Consider the following 17,070-nt stretch of genomic DNA (forward strand, 5'->3'; position numbering starts at 1 on the left):
CACAGCCCGCCCGTACGTACAGTAGTCACCCCTCTCACCGTTATTAGGGTGGTTGTTGTGTGCCGGGGGGAAAGGGGGAGCTCGTGGTGTACGCACGTTACACTATATAAAATATAATATATTGGTGGCGTGCGTGCGTACATTATTTTTTTATCATTGCTATTATTTTATTTCGTTTATTTTTTTTTTTCATCTAATCTCCCCCGAAACGGAGACATTAATGGCCAACAATGAACGTATTTCAAAGGCTGCGCCCCACCGTTGACGATTTCGCGTCCGAGAAAAAGCTATGCTGCGACTATAAATCTTCTCGTTTCATCGTGTACTGTTGCGAACGAATATTAGCGGATTTAATTATAATTTTTTCCTTTCAACCCGACAACACTTGAATTTTGAACATCGAATGAGCATGTTTTTCGTTCATTAGTAAGAAATCTACGGAACGTTTCGAAATGCTATTCGTCCGACGCGATATTTATTTATACTATCGCGGTTCGTTGGTGCGCTCAAACGTCTAGACTCTAGAACACGCGGGATGAACGATATGACGCATACCTCGACAAATATCTATACGTTACGATGTTCATGTTAATATTACACGTTTCCGAATAAATTACGATAAGAAAATTTGCAACGTACCTCATTAATTTGATGCCGATGGAAAAATGATTCAAAATTAATGATGTTCTTAGATTCATTACATTACCTAAAGACTTCTTGATTTATGATTATTATTATTTATTACTAATCACAATTATATTGTAAATTAATACTATATTTCTTAAATAATGTTAATATTATTATTCGGCATATTATGTGCATCATAACATGTGCAATTTATTTATAATTTCATGTTTACACGTTTTAACAGTACATTTTATTCAATATAATATAATATTATAGTATACTATAATTCTGTTTTAATAATAATAATAGCTTTTTTTAATAATATTGTGTGATCCAAACCAATAAACTAAATACAGACATTTTCTAGATGAATCAAGGTAAATAATAAAGTTTTTTTTACTGTCCTAAACGTCAAAAAATTATGAGAATACTTCATGTACAAGTTTGCTGAATTTCATCGTGTGATATTTTTTTTATTTTACCACGCTGTTGAAAATTAACGTTAACCCAATTTTTATAGTGCCAAATTGTATATCCTGTCCTTCGTTTAACTTGCACTAAAAACTCATTTATTTAAATAACTGAGCTATATCAAAATACTATAAAACCATAATACGATACGTCTTGTATTTAATAGGACTAGAATGCTTGATTAATGTAAGATTTTTTGGTATATATGGTTCACCCATTGCCAAACTTATCGTAAAAAAAATTTAAATCATTATACAAAACTACCAAGAAGTAGAATATCCATTTAACTATTCTATAACGATTTAAAAAAAAAAATAAAAATACCAACTATTGCACTCGTTTAACTCTGTTGACTATAACCTAAATATATAATTCGCAAATTCCGTATTTATATAATTAAATAAAATGCTAATAATAAAGTACTAAAGACACACGAAATGTTGTAGTTATAAGAATTGATGATGCCTTGAAGCATTTACGGATAGAAACAATGGATGCAATAGACGGTTGGCCAAACAAACATAATAATATTATGTTATTCAACGCGTCCATGTATGAAACCGTGCGGGAGCGGAAGAGTTTAACTTCCGGACGTTATCCACGCAGCAGTTATAGTATTATTAAAATAGTCTTAAAATACATAGCTTACCGATTTCAACGAATGTGCTGCAATTTTTTTTTTTTTCTATATACATTATACACACTCATGTATACACTCATCACTCACGTACAAATTATATTGTAAATTTATGAGAATTCCGGCCTTAATTAATATCCACACTAAATCCAAAGCCATGTATTATTTACTCACACCACTAACACAAAATAAATACTGTGAAACTGTATATCACAGTAGCCGACCAAAGAAGAAAACGAAACTTCGCAGCGTGAGTCCACTGCACGAGACACGTTTAGTCTTTTTTTTTTTTTTTTGACATTTCTCCGACAGGAATCGAGTAATGTACAAATACTATTTAGACAGTCCACAGTATAATAAAATCCATTGTTGCAACGGCATACGGGATTTATTGCGAATCAACGCCTTTTAACCTTTTCAACGGCCGAAAGAAATAAAACGTTTAATAAATCACTTGATTATTTATTATATAGGATGTGTGAGACGTGTACATTCGTTTTTGTGATTCGTGTCCAGTGCATAGAAAATGCAACAGCTTATGTTATTATTATTTTTACTGGGTGTTGTAACGGTTTTTGGCTCCGAACCCCTCGTTAACATAAAATGAGGGGTTCCGACTGAACGCCCCTGCCTGTATTCATACTGTACTCCTGCAGCGATGATAGAAGTTATATTTCGTTAACTCTTCGAGAAGAATAATATTTCTATTTTAAAAAGAATTTTTTTTGTTGTCGTTTTCTGTGACTTTTTTTACTGGTCTAAAAATATTTAAAATCGTACTTCCTATGGATATAGTAATACGCATACTAAATCCAGAACACAGTAAAATGGACGTTTTTGCGCATATTTAGTTGAATTTTAAACGCGAATATAAACGATCGTTACAGTAGGTCGTAATTTTGAACGGATTACCTTGCAAACATTATAGTACACATACTCGTTTAGAGATAATAGATTAATACTACTGTGTATACGTGTAAATTACGAATTTTATTTTTTACAATTTTATACCTTTGTTTGATGCATGGATCGTAAACTTGTTTATGTCGTTTTTATTATTATTTCGTATTGAATTCATATAAATGAATATAAAGATAGATATCGTAGTTTTCTAAGAGGTCATTAATAGTTGAATAAACGAGGTTGTATGATCTTTGACTACTACGAATCTAAAGCAACAAGATTACTATTCTGTTCAAAACAGTCATAGTGGTGCCAACTGCCAATTTGGCACACAACAAAGTATTTGATTGTATCCAATTTTTTCTCACAGCTTTACACGTTATTACTACATGAATTCATTGAAACGTGATGTTAACGATACGAAAGAATTTTATATTATTAAAATTATTTACAAATGAACGATACGTATTGTATTAGATTGGAAAAGAAGAGACATTGTGTCTGCATGTGGTCTACACGACAGCAGAGCTCGAACGACCCCAATGATCATTTTTTACGAACCCTTTTTAGCAATATACTAGTACTACTGCAGGGTACGTCTGCCACCGGTTTAACAAGAAGGGTATAATAATACGGCCGGCTGCCTATACCTGACGCCAACCATATTATAATGTAAAAAAAAGGTATACCCCGAGGAGACAATAGTACACGTACACAAACGTTTTCTAGGATGGACGGTAGGTTTATAAAAATTAAATTTTCACACAGATTTTAATCGGAATTACGGGAACACAGATAATAATGACTTTAATTGCTACTAGACGGTAAAATCTCTAAACGATAGATATTGTAAAATATTATAGCACAGTGAACACAAAAAAAAAACTAAATGTAAAAAAAAAAATATACAATGTAAAATAATATCATGGTTTACACAGTAAATGATTTTGAATGAGTTTTTTCTAATATTCACATTATATACATATATATATACCTATCACGGTATACATTCTTTTTTTTTTTTTTTTTGTTAAATCCTCAAAGAACCAGTTAAAATAATGTTACACGTAAAAAAATCCAATATATGTCATTAATGACAATGAGCCTTCTGATAGAATGTTCTTAGATTTATCAAGTGTAAATCACGGTTCTATAATTTTTTGGACTGTTAAAGAAGTACTACCTATATTACATTCAATTACCGTTGTATATTATACGCAAGACATTAAACATCATTATTATACTATACAGAGTGTACAAAATTAATTAATATTTATAATTAATACAAGTCTAAGAAATAAAAAACATTAAGTATGATGAATTTATTTTTATTTTTTTCAAAGTTTCATTTAGCTTTAAACTTGTATTTATAAATTATACGTATCGTATGTTAATTTTAATAATTGAATATAAGTACTTATATACGACATTGAAATTTGTTTTATTCTACTAAAAAGTGAGATGTTAAGCCATAGTATTCAATTAGTTTTTAATTATTTAAAACGTTTTAAATTAATTTTTATTATCAAAAGTTTATGTTAACTGTTTAATTTCACTTGAACTGACTTATACACAATATAATAAAGTTTGTTTGTATCTTAATTTTTTAAGTCATACATCAAATTTAGTCAGCCTTTCGTATAAAAATTGTAATCCATTCATTGTCATTCTTAAAATAATGAAAGATTAAAATAAACATCAATAACATTAAATTTTGTATGACAATGAAATTCCATAGCAGTTATTGAGTGGTAATTAATAAGATTTTATTATAATATATATATAGTGCATATTTTATTATTCAAACGATATTATTAAATTAATGATTTTAAGATTGTTATGTTCTATTAAAACAATACATGTTTCATAGAAATTAATATTTTTTATTAGTAGAAAATGTTTGCAACAATACCGGTCTCTATTTGAATAATGATTTTTTTTAAAGGTGTATTAAAAAGGTAGAGCAGCTGCAATTTACCAAACACCGAGTAAAAACAGCCGGCTGCAACTAAACACCCAGCACACGCGCTGCAGCTCGCTGTGCGCATTATACGAGTACGTACAGTGTTATTGCAACAAGTTCTTAAAGCCCTATGGAGATACGAGTATATTCATGCATATTATTTATATACCGTAGGGGCCATGAGATTTTCTAATATACTGATATGAAGATGGATAGAGTATATTTTTTTAGCGCGTATTTACCTTAAATGGTGATATTTTTAGTTCACGCGTAACACACATTGCCCAAAAAAAAGTGCCTACCGTCTGGTATTTCGTTTCGGGAAATAAATTTTTAGCAACACACATGTGTGGTTCATTAAGGGACCGCATGCAAATCCTTTTTTTACACACCTAAATATAGAATTGTAAAAAAATAGTTCCATTTGACGACTGACGAAAAAAAGACCAGCTGTCTGGCAACTGGAGTCTCATTTTGGATACTTTATTCTGGAAAAGGTGTTGAAAATATAAAGGTATATCTTCTAAACAGTAGAAAGGCTTATCTAAAGGAAAGGGTTGGATATACCTAGCTATTGACTTTTTTATGTACATCCATACATATATTTATATATATTTTTCTGTCCGCGGTGCAGACGAGAAGCAACAGCTGCCCAGCAACAGTTGGTATAGGAAAAAGACAGCTGTCTTTCTCAACCGAACCAAAACGCGCCTATTGTGTGAAAACTATTGATTTCAAAGAGATTTAATAATTATTTGTAGGTTCTACACGAATATACTTTCCTAGACACTCTAGACGAACAACTGTATATTTTAAATGGTTGTTTTTAATTGTATAACAAACTTCAGTTGTAGTGTATAATTCTGATGTTCTTCATGTTAGACCTAGTAACAAACTAGAACAATTAATTATAAACAAATTAACATAGGGCATTAAGATCAAACTAATAAGCTAAGGTCGAATTCTAGTAATAGATTAATAACTAAATTATTATTTGCGGGCTAGCCGGTTGATGGAAACACAGGCAATATTATAACTGAAAACACTTCAGTAAAGGACGAAGTTGTCGAAGTATATCAATCTATTTTTTAAACATACACATAACATATAAATTTCAATCATAATATAGTGATATAAATCAGGAATAAATGACAAATATAACAGGTTATAAATGCATCTTGGTAGAAATTAATGTCTACTATGTCCTTAATATGTATTTATGTTGTATACAACTTAACCTTCGACAATATAATATGTATGTATACTAAGAGGATAAAATTTGAAAAATAAATAAGAAAATATTATATGTTATTGACATAATTTAATTTGATAGACTGACTCCATTACATATTATTTGCAAAAATTACATTTAAATAGTTTGCAAACAGTTTTCCTCTCTATATTCATGTTCTTCGAAAAATTATATAAAGGATATTTATGCATTATAGTATAGTTACGTGTTTACTGTAAATTACCATTCACATTCTATATACATATTACGATATATAAATCAATCGCAGTCTATTGAGCATCTATGACAATTTCTTAGACACTTATAGTGCATACATCACGTGAGAAAAAATATAAATATATTTATAAACAGTAAAAAATAAATAAAAATGAAAAAGATTTCACCGAGTTTATAATAATAAAGACGGTCGGTTGTAGTAATAATTTACTCGTATTAAAATGATATATGAGGTCAGTAAAACACGTACAGAATTATTTTTTTTCTGGTCATCCAACTACATGCGCATTACACGAACGTTCTGGTAGATAGCTGACTAAAACTACCGACTATCATGTCATATTGTTATATGTACGTGCACACGAACATTACTTGAAAATACGCTTTTCATTGTGATACATATAAGATTATTACTCCTTGTACGAATAAACGCGATGTGCATTATACGTATACAGCGACGAGGTACACCTTATGATGTCTATAATGAAGATATATTTACATTTATATATATGTACACGTATTTGGTATTTTTTTTTTTTAACATCAAAAGACTATCAACGTTTCACGGTGAATAGAGACATAATATATATTTGTATTACGAACGTGTATTCAACTGATGGCATAAATATATTTAGAATCTATGTTCGAGTACCTCTATATAATTTTTAATAATGTGGAAAAAACGATTTTTAATCGTACAATTTTTTCTCGAGAAACGGCTGTAACAAAAACGTTATTATTATTCGAAATGGTAAGCTTAACGCGGGCGCATTTGTATAGATAATATATTTATATATATGTTGTTACAGCCGTTATACGTACAGAACGTGTGAGTTAAAATATTTTAAACGAACACGTCGCGCATTTAAACATAACTAATATTACTTCGCAGCGTGAAACCACGTGTATGAACGATGACCAAAGTCGGACGGACGTATAGCGATGACGACGACGATAATAATAATAATTGCTATTTCGTCTTCGTGTGAGCGGAAATCGCATCAATCCGATGGTACAGACGTTTCGTAAACGAGCCCGTCCACAAATAAGCATACGTGTATATATTCATATATACGCAATGAACACCGTTTAAAAAAAATCAAAACCACTTCGTAACAGTTCGGATGTATCCGGAAAAAAATGGGTCACATTCGTTATATCTTACATTTTGCTTTTCAGAAAAGTAAAACATCGGTAGGAAATATAGACATTTTTGGTAAAATGTCAGGATAAATTAGTTTTAGAATGTGATCGTACGGATCTATGCAGACTCTAGAAATATTGAGCAGTACATTAACGAGACACTAATTTTAATATGCAGACGAGTACGAACAGTAAATAGAGTAACAAATAGATTACAATTTTTTTTAATAAATTATAAATATCTAAGATCAATAAAATATGTACAATTAAAATAACAAGATAAAGTTGATGACCAATTTAAAAATGTTTTGATTTTGTCTCTATGCATTTCATTCCGTTACAATATTCACTTTGTACGGATCCACTGTGTTTAAGTGTTACACACTATATACCTGCAAATCTTGTGACAGTTGTTCTGCGGAACGTTTGGAATAAAAATAAAATCGTGTTGTTTTTCCGGGTTCGGGAAGTACACATAATACGTACGGTGTGCATCTCGCTTTACACATAATGTGTACGTGTATAGGTACGCAGTGTATAATGTATTTAATTTTTTTTTTTTTCTGGTCTCCCCGTCTTCTTTCACCGCCACGGGGACAGATGGTGGCCCAGGTAAAGCTGGAAATCAGGGTGTTCGGGAAGACGCGACCAACTGTTGGAGCGAGCAGAAAATCTGGCGGCAGATGCGGATTGATCGCGAGCACACGCACGTACATATAGAAGACATCAACGGCGACGACGACGACGATGACGACCGTCGACGATTTTACAGACACACGCGCACACACATTTATACACTTACGTATATACACACTCGGGATAGCACTCCACATCACACACACACGCGGCAGCTGGCACGTGCCGGGCAGATGGTCTGACAGCAGACACGTGTTGCATGTATACCACCTGGCCCCGCACCCCAACAGGTTCGCAGTTTAGGTACATATACCTAACCTATGCGCACACTTATCCACGCGTACGCACATACTATACACTGCTGTATACACGCGTATTATATATTTTCTTACAGTATATCGTATCGGCATGTATGCATACGTGAAATGAACGGACCCCCTCGGGCTCCCCCTACATCGTCATCCGGCGAATCCGCATCGCTTCCGCAGGATAGCTGGTTTTACCTGGTGGCCTACTGCAGCGCAGGACGAGAGTCTGCAAGCTGTATGTGCCTATGCGTCGCCAACCCAACAGCTCTACATAATGCTTGTATAATACAATACAATTATAATATTTTTGAATATTATCAATGATCGTGCGCGTTCGGCAACGATTTTATAATAATAACGCGTACAAGCACCCTACATATATATATATATATATATATATATATATAGACGCAGGATCGTATTCATTTTGCAGGCGGCTGAAAATTCGATGTTTCGCAAAGAGATGTTTCTTTAAAAATATAACATTGTGCTTGGTTAATCTCCGAAGAATATGGCAGTGCATTGCACGTCGTTCACGTGTTACATACTCGCTGCAGATAACATATTACAATATATTGATATTAGTTTTTCTTTTCTTTTTTTTCTTATGCCACACCTTCGAACAACTCGGTATACCCAAATCGTATGCAAATACTGATAATATTCAATAATGTTAGTGTTTCCTTAAACAGAAGGCGTGTTAAATCATTGAAATTGGTTTTTTTGCTTTCACGTATAATGGTGTATGAGCAACTAAATTTTCACGTAATTATCTTTTAAACATTCGTTTATGAATCTTTATTGAAGGGGCTTTTTTTATGAATAGTGGTTTTTATGATCATTAGGGTACTAATTTTCTTTCTAGACTTAGTGCACATACGTATATCTTACCTGACACCTGATGTTTGGGCGTTAATGTTTAAAAATGTAATTTCAGAGTTACTTGTTTATAACTTTTTGGTAAATCACTACAATTTGTATTTAACCGGTTATGAGATTTAAGACGTTTTCGTGCCGATGGAATGAAACTGTTTTCTAAAAAAATAAATTAAGTTTTAAATTTAATTGAACGAAAGTAATGTACTATCTGCAGTATTCAATATACATAAGTAATGTTTTCAATTGAATGAACGAAAATCAAATACAAAAATATTTAATGATTTTTAATCATAAATTATCACGTTAGATGTTTTTGTTCAACTAGTTGGATTTAAATACATGTATGTACTCACTACGTAGGTATAGTATGTGTATGACGCTTATGTGCTGTACTGTTTTTTTAATACCCATCCATTAATTAATTACTTTCTCCTGTTTATGTTTCAATGATTAATATTATTGAATTATCATTTTGTCGCTCAAATTGTATTGGATATATTATATGCGAACATTATCTGGTAAATAAATCTCATAAATATTATATATTGCATTATTGCATTTAGTACGACTCGCAGTGCAGAGCACGACAATCGCGTTTTCTCTTCCAGCCAATAGTATTCTCGTTTGCCCATGTATTAGTGTAACATCGTCTTGTGCATCAAAATCGATTTATAGTTATTACGTGTTTTAATGTTTAGGCCAATATAAATGCGTGCGTACACTACAGATATATATATATATATATGTGTGTGTGTGTGTGTGTGTGTGTGTGTGTGTGTGTGTGTGTGTGTGTGTGTGTGTGTGTGTGTGTGTGTGTGTGTGTGTGCGCGCGTGTGTGAGTGTGTGAGTACATATACAAAGAGAGAAGGAAATAATAAAGTACACGTCGTCGAAGTACAATTTTTCTGTTCATAAAATAAAACAATATTTATGGGTTATTTACTACTTGTATATTTCCGAAAGGAATGTTATGTCTCTGAAAAGTATCAAAGGCATATAAAACTTGTTATTGTATACGTACGGGCTTTTACGTTACGAATACGAAACAAGGAAGAAAAATGTTAAGATTAAATGTATTAAATAACATACGAGATCATATTTATAACACGTCATATAGCTGTTGTCCAACCATTTTGTACACTTAAATTAAGAGCACTAAATAATAATGCTTGGTTAAATAGAATCATCCGATTTAAAGACAAATGTTTCTCATAGATTTAATTACCAAGAAATAATAAAAGAAAAAAACAATGATGTCACTGCAACAAAATTAAGCTGTCAGCGCATAATTATAATGAGATTATGCAGTTAATTTATAGATAAATTGCATTGTATGTACAATTTAACAGATTGAAAAAAAATAACAATATACTCGTAACACTTAAAATGTGACTGGTGAAACAAAATTAACAGTTAAGGTACTTAATATATGACATTTTTAATACTGTTTTACTGGTATAATATTTCATTTTGTTTCACACATTTGTTGTTTTGTGTTATATATTTAATATTTTATTTTTTATTATATTTATTTATTTTATTATTATTATTATTATTATTTTTTTTTTGTTATATATTTCTTTCGGTAGTTTTAAATTTGCGTTTTCGTTGTATATTTTGAACTTATATACCAACCACTTGGCTCTCAATTTTTAATTTTGTTGACAAATAATTGAGATTTTTTATCAACGTTAGCTGAATATATATTAGTTTTTTCGAACCGGAGGTTAACCGAAAGAATGGAAATAATATACACAGACGACTCTATAGTTTGTTCAACATTTAAATTCCCCCATAAAAGAAGCTTATCAGTATATATCCAAGTATCCGACCAAGTCGTGTACACTTTCCATGGCCCGCATTAATATTGAAGGTATTCAAAATGAGGATAAAAATGTAAATAGTTGTTGTATTGTTTAGCGAAAATAAACGTGACTAAAATATTATACCTCTATAATCCTTTTATAGATATAACTATTGGAAATATAATAGTATGAAACTTGTAATTTTACTTACATTTTCTGTATATAAGTAAACTTATTTTTATATTTTGATAACGTATTGCATCTGTTACGACATTAAAATATTACGATCGTCCTTATATACTATGATACGTCTTTAAAGCACTGAACATAAGTCATTGGAACCCGCATGACTTACCAATACCAACACATTCTCTCAGAACCATATTATAATAAATAAACAATCATAATAATAATCATAATTCTTAAATGCGTACGAGTACATATGACCCGCGAGATTTTTTTTTTCGTGCTGGAAAAATTTCAAATAAAAACCAATGAAAAGCAAAAATCATTGTATGATAAAAATTATTATAGAAATAAATAATTTCTCAATTAGCCATATATGGTACGTTACTGTTGATTACTATGTACAAGTCGGCACAAATTTATGACTAAGGAATAGGGCTTCCCATGCATTACGGTTAAATTGCACTGAAATCATTTCATAAATTATATATCTTACTTTTTTCTTATCGTACTTTACGCAACTAATTTACCTATGCAGGAAACTACGGTAAAACTAGAGAATTACTAATTAGTGTAGACTGTGTAGCCTGAGGGTGTAATATGTATAAGCAAGTGACGTAATTACACAAACAAAAAAAAATAACTTAAGTAGGTACATAGACTCACACAAACACACAATGCTATTATAACACGCATTATTTTACGATAAAAAACCTAAAATTCTTTTTTATTTGATTTTATTACATAAATTACGTAAATTATATTTTATTGTAACATTATAACAGTTTAAACGCGATCTAGGACAAATAGACGTAGCCGTTTTGGACGTAGCCGTTTGGACGTGGGGACAAATGGACGTCAAAAAAAATATATATATATAAATCAGTAAATAAAATAGATAAGTTAATTATATTTATTATAATATGTAAATTTTAATGTCAAAAATATTCATTCAAAAAAATTTCACCATCGCGATTTGAATTAATTAATGACATCATACATGTATACTTGAATGCAATTTGTACCCGACTAACATGGTTATAGATGAGTATTGTCGTGTCTCATGTATCATCGTGTTTCGATAATGTGTGATAATTATATTAAAAAATGTAAAAACCAATAAGTTATATGTATTGATATAAAAGGTACCTATTGCAAAACGATAATATTCGATAAGATTTTATATTATGATACGATACCATTAGTTATATTATGAACATAAAATATCAATGGTTTTATAACTTATAAATATATATATATTTTTTTTATTTATTTTTTTTTTTTTGACGTCCAAACAGCTACGTCCATTTGTCCCTATTCGGTTTAAACGGTATCGAAATGAAAACATCATCTCCAGTACAATTTTTTTTTATAGTTATTTGATTTGTTATGATGGTATTGAACAGACAGCTTTAATGAAGTTATTAGTTCATCTCAATACCAATATACCTAGCATATAAATGACTTATTGTTATTATAGGTACTATTATACTAACCAGTTGAATGCATTGTATTATCTTTATCTAAATACATCATATTTATGTATTAACCTTTAACATTTATTCTTTATCTGATGCTATTTTTCTGAAAGGAAACAAAATACCATAGTAATGAACTTATATTTAAATTATTTTGCTCAATCAATCAATTAGAATGACCAATTAAAAATCAATGCTTACTTCTTTGTGCAATAAATTATTTCTTATCCATAGAAAGTACGATGAATATTCAAAATAAAATATACAGAAAGTTTATTTTATAATTGGACAAACTTTATAACTATAATATTAGCTATCATTTAAATGGATTTCAAATCACAATTTTCAGTTAAATGTCATGATATGATAAATGTTCAAAGAATTCAATTGATAACTAATCCTGGGCCAAATTATAGGAATGATTTTTTTTTTACAGTTATCATGTATTTTTTGAAAATATTTGTTTGTTATTTGGAAATTTAAAACTTAATTTCTTTATTTATTTTATTTTTGGTAAATTTTATGCCAAAGTAATGTTGAGAATATTAAATTATAAATTATCAAATTAAAATTATTTTAAAAAAATACTCTGAACATGCATAAATATTTGTTTTTACCATAATAACTGTGTGCCTGATAAGAGATATCCACAAGGAGAACAAAAAAAAATGTTTTGAATAAATTAAAGAAAATAGGCCTTTTTGAACCCATGAACAGTTACTTGATCAATATACGTATTACCATTCACCAATTTCGTTATAAAAAATGATATGTATAAAACAATACAACATTTAGAATGATACATTTTAATTTTGAAAGCTGTTTTTGGTAATAACATGGTATAAAAAATATAGGAACAACTATTTAAAGCCTTGTAAAAAAAGTAGAGTTTGTAAATATATATAGGTACATAGAGTTATAAAAAAAAAATTCTCGGCCCATATCAATTCACATAAAAAAATCCTGTTATAACATTATGTCGTATTAATAGGTTCATATAGTATTTTTTATGGTTTTTACTTACAAATATTTTATAGCAGGAACCGCATTAATATATAGTAATTTGTCAATTTACACCATTTTTTTATTTGTGGAACTACAAAGATTTCAACTAATATATATATACATATATTTTCTTTATTTTCGTCTTCTTTCCTAACTCTTTAAATACAACATTGTATGAATCATTCAATCACGAATTAAGAATATTACAGTTACATAGGGTTATTAGGTAGCAGTTGTAATATAGAATTTTTACTTTTGTAATTATTAATTATACGAAACATTATTATTTACAATGATGTATTGTTTTTTAAGATTTTTTTAAAATAAACAAGGTACTTATGAGAAATAATTTTTCAAAATGTTATAATATTTTCAATCAATTAATTTTTAATGAAATTGATGTCGATTTTTATGTATATTATTCATAATCATTTCCCGATTTCTATTATTTATGATTTATGTGGTCCCTCTATGTAGTAAGAGTCGTAAAGATATACATTTATGTATGTCCGTAACAGAAACATAAAATAATAAATCTTGATAACTGATGTTGTAAGATATTTTACAAATATAATTAGTGTATAAAGGTAAACGATTTAAAAATAATTAATCCATTTTGAAGAAATTGTAATTTTTTTTAATAACAAGTTTATCTATCTGCAACTTAAACATTTTATACGAACATAGGCATGCTCAGAATTTAAGTTCAGGGCGTGCCCGAGAAAAATTAACTAATTAGGTGAATGGGAGGGGAGAAATTTTCCCAATCAACTTTTATTACTTACCATTAAATACTAGATAATACTAAATATCGTAAACATTTCTGCTTTTAGATTTTATTTATTTTAATTTATTATACGTATTATATAATCTAGATGTTTGACATAAGAGGAATGGTAATGGACCGTGGCTGACGCAGGGAGGGATTTTGGACATTCAACCCCCCCCCCCCCCCGAAATGAATGCTTGATTAATTTCAAACCTTGAAAAAAATGAATTGTTCAAAATACAAATAAAATATGCTAGAAAAAACATGTTTTGTTAAAAAAAAGTGAATTTGTAATAATTTCTAATTATCCAAACGTTCTAAAAGGTATTGGTTCTTAAATTTCAAATTTTTTAAATTCCATAATGGTAATACTTCGTAAAAATAATGCATGTTTGTAAGTCGCTTATTATCAGTAAGTAAAAATAAGTAAATAAACGTAATCGATAAAATATTATTTACAATAGTACATTATGATTGATGAGTTTCCTAAATTTTGTGTTGTATGGTCATGTGATAACGATCGACAATAGTCAATCTATAGTCAACAGTTAATTACTTCAAAATAACAGTAATCAGGTTTGTATGTAGAGGGGGCACGGGTAGGCACATATCCGGGGGCTTCAAGTCTCAGGGGTGACAAAATATTTTAGCAAAATTAATTTTAAAAATTATGTACCTAATGAAAAAAAAATAAAACAATAAAAAAAAAAAATAGTATGTTTTATTATGTTATAATTTGTTTAATTTGTTAATTAAAAAAAGTATTAAACGATTTTCATGTATAAGTTATATTTTAATACAGTAAAATTCGTTTAAAATGCTCTTTAAGGGACCAGCTCTTTAAAGCGTTTTAAACGGCAAAGCATCTTATGCGGGAATGAAAAAAAATGAAGTGATTGAAATATTGAGCTAATTTTTTTTATTATTGAACATAATTTAACGAGCAACACACTAATAAATTATGTATGTATATGCAATTACATAAGTATGTACATATATTTTTTTTTACTGAATTTAATTAAAAAAAAATTATTATTAAATATTTTATTATTGTTTATTAAAAAATTGATATATTTTTGTTTGTTTACAATGCTGACAATGCGTTTCAGCAAGAAAGTTTTCTATTTTATTTAGACAACCCAACATTTCTTCAGAATTTTCTATAGAGTATAATACTTTTCGAATTTCTGTTAGGTGTTACAAACCAGTAATAATTGTAGGAGTAGATACTGGATAATAACAATAGGTATTGGTAAAATAGGTATAGCGATAAAATAAAACGATATAACAATAAGAACATGTAAACAAATAAAATTTCTATTTTTATTTCCACAAACCTACTAAAATTTATCATAATCTACTAAACAAAAAAGCGTTTTATCCAATGAGATAGAGAAAAATCGAACGTCTTAACAGATGGTTTTTAAATTGACTAGTATAGAAAATGTCTAGGAACCGACGGAAAATAGCGTCTTAAGCTAGTTTTACTATATTAAAGAATCTTGATTATGGACGAAATAATATGTGTTATATTATTATTATTTATTTTATTTTTTTTTTTTTGGGGGGGGGGGGGCTAATAAAATAATATGCCCGAGGACGCCAAATTTTTAAATACGGGCCTGACGCTAATTATTCTTATTTTTTCAACCCCTCCCCCCCCGAAATTTTTTTCCGTGTCCGCCCCTGGTAATGGCTAAAAATAACAAAATACATGAAATAAAAATTTTTTTAAGAAAGAAGCCACCCATTGATTTAATTTAATAAAATTAAATTTTGTTAATATTTTGTAAAATATCTCGACATTACTCGCGATTTAGTTGGTTTTTTGAATAGAAAGGCGATTTCTAGGTTTAGTAGCAGAATCTAAATTTTAGACCGGAGGATTATTGTTAACACCATGTCAGTTGTAAAATATTTTGTAGGAGAACTTGGCTTCCTCTCCATTGTTTTTAGATTTAGAACTGAATGTAGTATATAATTTGATACTTAGAGAGGAGTATTTTTAGTTTCCTAAAGGTTTTTTAATATTTGAATTATTACTTGCTGAGTTTTTGACATGGATATATCTTATCGCTGGAGATCATACAAACATTTTACCCAAAATGTCATGTCAGATGTCACACTCGTCGAGTGATAAGTTCATACGAGTAAAATTTACAGTTTCAATGATTTTGTTGTCATAATAAATTCATAGTAAAATCATAGTAAATTTTTTATCGACATTTTCATACAATATTTATACAGAATCGGTTGGTAATGTAATTTTGACTATAAATTTACTATAAATTTTACTATAAATTTGCTATACAAAAAACAAACATTTTGTCAAGGAAACTGCATTTTATTCGTTTGTACTTTGTGATAAATCCATGCGCCAATGTATCCGTGTAGTGTGGATACTCAATGATGACTAGTGTAACGTTTCAAATATTTATACTAAGTATCTATTAAAAACTACTCAATGGTATCAAATAATAATTTTTCAAATGTAGTTTAGCATACAAATAGTTACTCTAAAATTCGCTCAAAATGCTTTTTCAAAAACGAAATTAATATAAATATTGATCGATCATAACTTAAAAAGTATACTGTTATGTGTACGATTGTAATAAATCTGTCCAAGAGCGACCAGCCTATAGCTCATAATAAGTCTTATACCCACTGTAAGTAGAGAAAAAGGCCTAAAAAAATAAAACACCTTCAATATATTCCAGCGGTCAGCTTATTATTTGCACACGTGTAAAAAACGTGTTTGTTTCGTCAAAAAATGCACTAGTTAAAATGTGTTT

Source organism: Sipha flava, unplaced genomic scaffold, assembly GCF_003268045.1.
Source record: "Sipha flava isolate LNK unplaced genomic scaffold, YSA_version1 131_pilon_pilon, whole genome shotgun sequence".
Lineage (NCBI taxonomy): Eukaryota > Metazoa > Arthropoda > Insecta > Hemiptera > Aphididae > Sipha > Sipha flava.